We start from the raw sequence: 2,965 nt of genomic DNA on the forward strand, positions 1-2,965 counted from the left end.
CTGTTGTCTTCATCTTTCACACCAAAATCGGCTGGTGTCATGGAGGAAGAAATCCTACTGTTGTCTGCACAAATGAATAAAGGCCGATGCTATTTGCATCCAAATACCCCTAACCCTAAATTAAGCAGCATGTTCAACTTGGCTAACTAACGTTAAGCTAGCGGAAAACATAGCGGTGTTGGAAAGGGCATATTTTGTGTTTGATATAACCGACTTTTTATATTTGTATCCCAGTTTGGCGCCCTCAGCCGTTGAGGCATGTAGCTATCAACTCAGGTCATGACGTGCAACCATGCATGCAACGGAGTGTTTACGTTTTTGTGGAGGCAGGGGGTGGGGCTTGAGGGGCCAGGTGTAAATAGCAGAGTAGTTTCCATGTGACTATTCTCACCTGGATGCAAATAGATAGTCTCATGAAGAAATCATGTCCTTGAAATTATAATTAAAAATGTGTACACATTGACAGATCATAGCATTATACTGTATATATTGCTGATATTTGCACATATTTCATTTGTTTTTGTCCATGACACCTGCAGGTACATTTCTTATAAAACATCACATTACGTGTTAAAGGTCATCTCTTGTTTAACACATCAAATATCGAACCTGCAGCTGTGACGCTCAGTCGAATCCTCGACAGGTGAAACACAAGTGAAAATATACTTTTTACTGCACTCAATTTATCTGACAGGTAAATTGAGTGCATTCACACTTTACACAAATAACAGTTAAATCAGCCACAACACTAAAATGCTGCTTATATGTTTAGTGTAATAATCATCAGTGACAATAGTCCAGTAATATCTTAGATGATAGTCACAACTGCACTTCATTAAAAGTTTGGTTATTACTTTGTGTTCAGTTTTTGTGTAATTTTTTTTAAAGTGGTCAAATTTAACTCTACCTAGTCTAAAATACTGGACTCAGTCCTTGAAATACTGATCTTGTGTATAACCGTAAAATGTTCTGACGAGATCTGAGAATGTCTTCTGCAAAATAAAGGATGAATAAACTGTAGACAAATGAGCATCAGCTAATACTGAGGTCCACAAAGCAAAAGGGCTCTACATGTATTTCTAATTAGACTTTCCATAGTTTATTTTTCTTCAGTTATATTTCCAACATGACAGTCTACACATTGTTTTAAAGCGCTGCACTGACAGGAAACTTTGTAGTCGTAGAAGTGAACTGAAACTTGGATTTGTTCATTATATTCTTGGCCTAAAAGGTCAAATTTAACCTTAGTGAGTCTAAAAATACAAGAGTAAGCGCATAAAATATCAACTGTGTACGTTTTTAATTATAAATGTAAATGTTAACATTTCTAAAGTTCAAATATTCAGAGGTGGATGGATTACAGAAGTATCAGAGAGTATTTCTCATACCAGTGTGACGGCTGAAGGCTCCTCACCTCCGGCCTCCATCTTCTTCACTCTGCAGATGAGCAAACACACATTTCCATGAATTAATGATCAGATTATTGCTTTATGATTGACGGTGTAAGTTTAACACAGGAAGGTTTCTTGCAAAGTTCATATAATAAAGTGAAATTAATCAGAGCAGAAAACTAAAGAAGTACTCACTGAGTTGAAACTGTTTGCGGCTTCCTCCAGTTAAACTTTGTTTTAGCTTTATAAAGACATTTCAGAGTAAATCAGAGAGCTGTGTCACAGATAAAGTGTTTATGCTCAGAGCTTTTTCAGTGTTCAATATGAAATAAAAGTCAGTTTTTATGCTGTAATTTTGCAGACTTGATAGAAAATCCAATGACTATACTACAAGAAAAGGTGGGACAAATCTTATTGGGGAAAATAATTAAGAATAAATTCTAAACATCAGGAAAATCTGAGACCTCTGACCCAGAGTGAAAAGCTTAAACTTGTGTTTGTGGAGTGTGATGAACATCGCAGCCTCGCGGGGCTGTTAGAGTCAGTCAGAAGTAAATACATGTGAACATCAACCTCTCTGTATTGTTCTTTGTTGTGTCACCTTGTTGGTTTAGTGTGGATCAGTGTTTAGTGCAATTTCTGCTGAGTTTCAACATCAGAGGATGATGCTCAGAGTCACGAACCAACAAAAAGAATTACAGCACAGAAACATGCAGAAGAGGAAGAGGAACAAACAACACACTGGCGGACTGTATGAAGACAACGATTCTGAGGTTGTGTCAAAATGTTCAGACCCTGTTTCACAACATGATGTTTCACTTGATCCTTTCTGAACCTGTTTAAAATCTCTGTGCAACAAAAGAATGCGTGTCAGCGAGTAGAAAAAGACCGGTTTACAGAAACGACTTGTCGGGGTAGAAACTCTGTATTTTCAGGATGTAAAAATATATTTATGGAAGAAAACTTGAGATTAAAAGCTCCAGCAGATGCACCTTTTCATTTAGTTCTTTCATCCATCAGGTGGATCCTCTAACAGACAGCTGCTGAACATCTGGAACAAAATCAACTTTTATTAGACATGCTGGGTTATAATAAAACCCGGACGTGGGTATTACCAAATAAAAAGGATAAACCACAGAGACTGTTCGCTGCCCGACAAACCAAGAAGTATCATTGAATGATTACCAGAGAGCCGTACCTGGAGCATCTGATCCTGCAACATGGAGAGGACAATGAGAACAACTGGAAATGATTTTATATGTTAAGCGCTGCTCCAGGCAACAGACATAACTCACCCTCTTTATCCACTGTGAGCGACGGCTGATATATCATACGGGAGGTTTCGTCATCAGCAGTTTGTGATTTGTAAACAGCTTTTAGATTCATAATCACAACTGTAACCCTGATTGTTCTGAAAGCTCTGACATATCTGACCTGCAGTTAAATAACACAACAGTCCGAGAAAGTAAAAACTAACATGGACTCAATAATAGTTCAACAAAACCTGATCATATGCAGAAATTTCACAGCTAATTTTTTTATTAAAGCAGAAGATATAAAGCTTTGGAAAAGAA

Source organism: Xiphias gladius, chromosome 2 (assembly GCF_016859285.1).
Source record: "Xiphias gladius isolate SHS-SW01 ecotype Sanya breed wild chromosome 2, ASM1685928v1, whole genome shotgun sequence".
NCBI lineage: Eukaryota > Metazoa > Chordata > Actinopteri > Istiophoriformes > Xiphiidae > Xiphias > Xiphias gladius.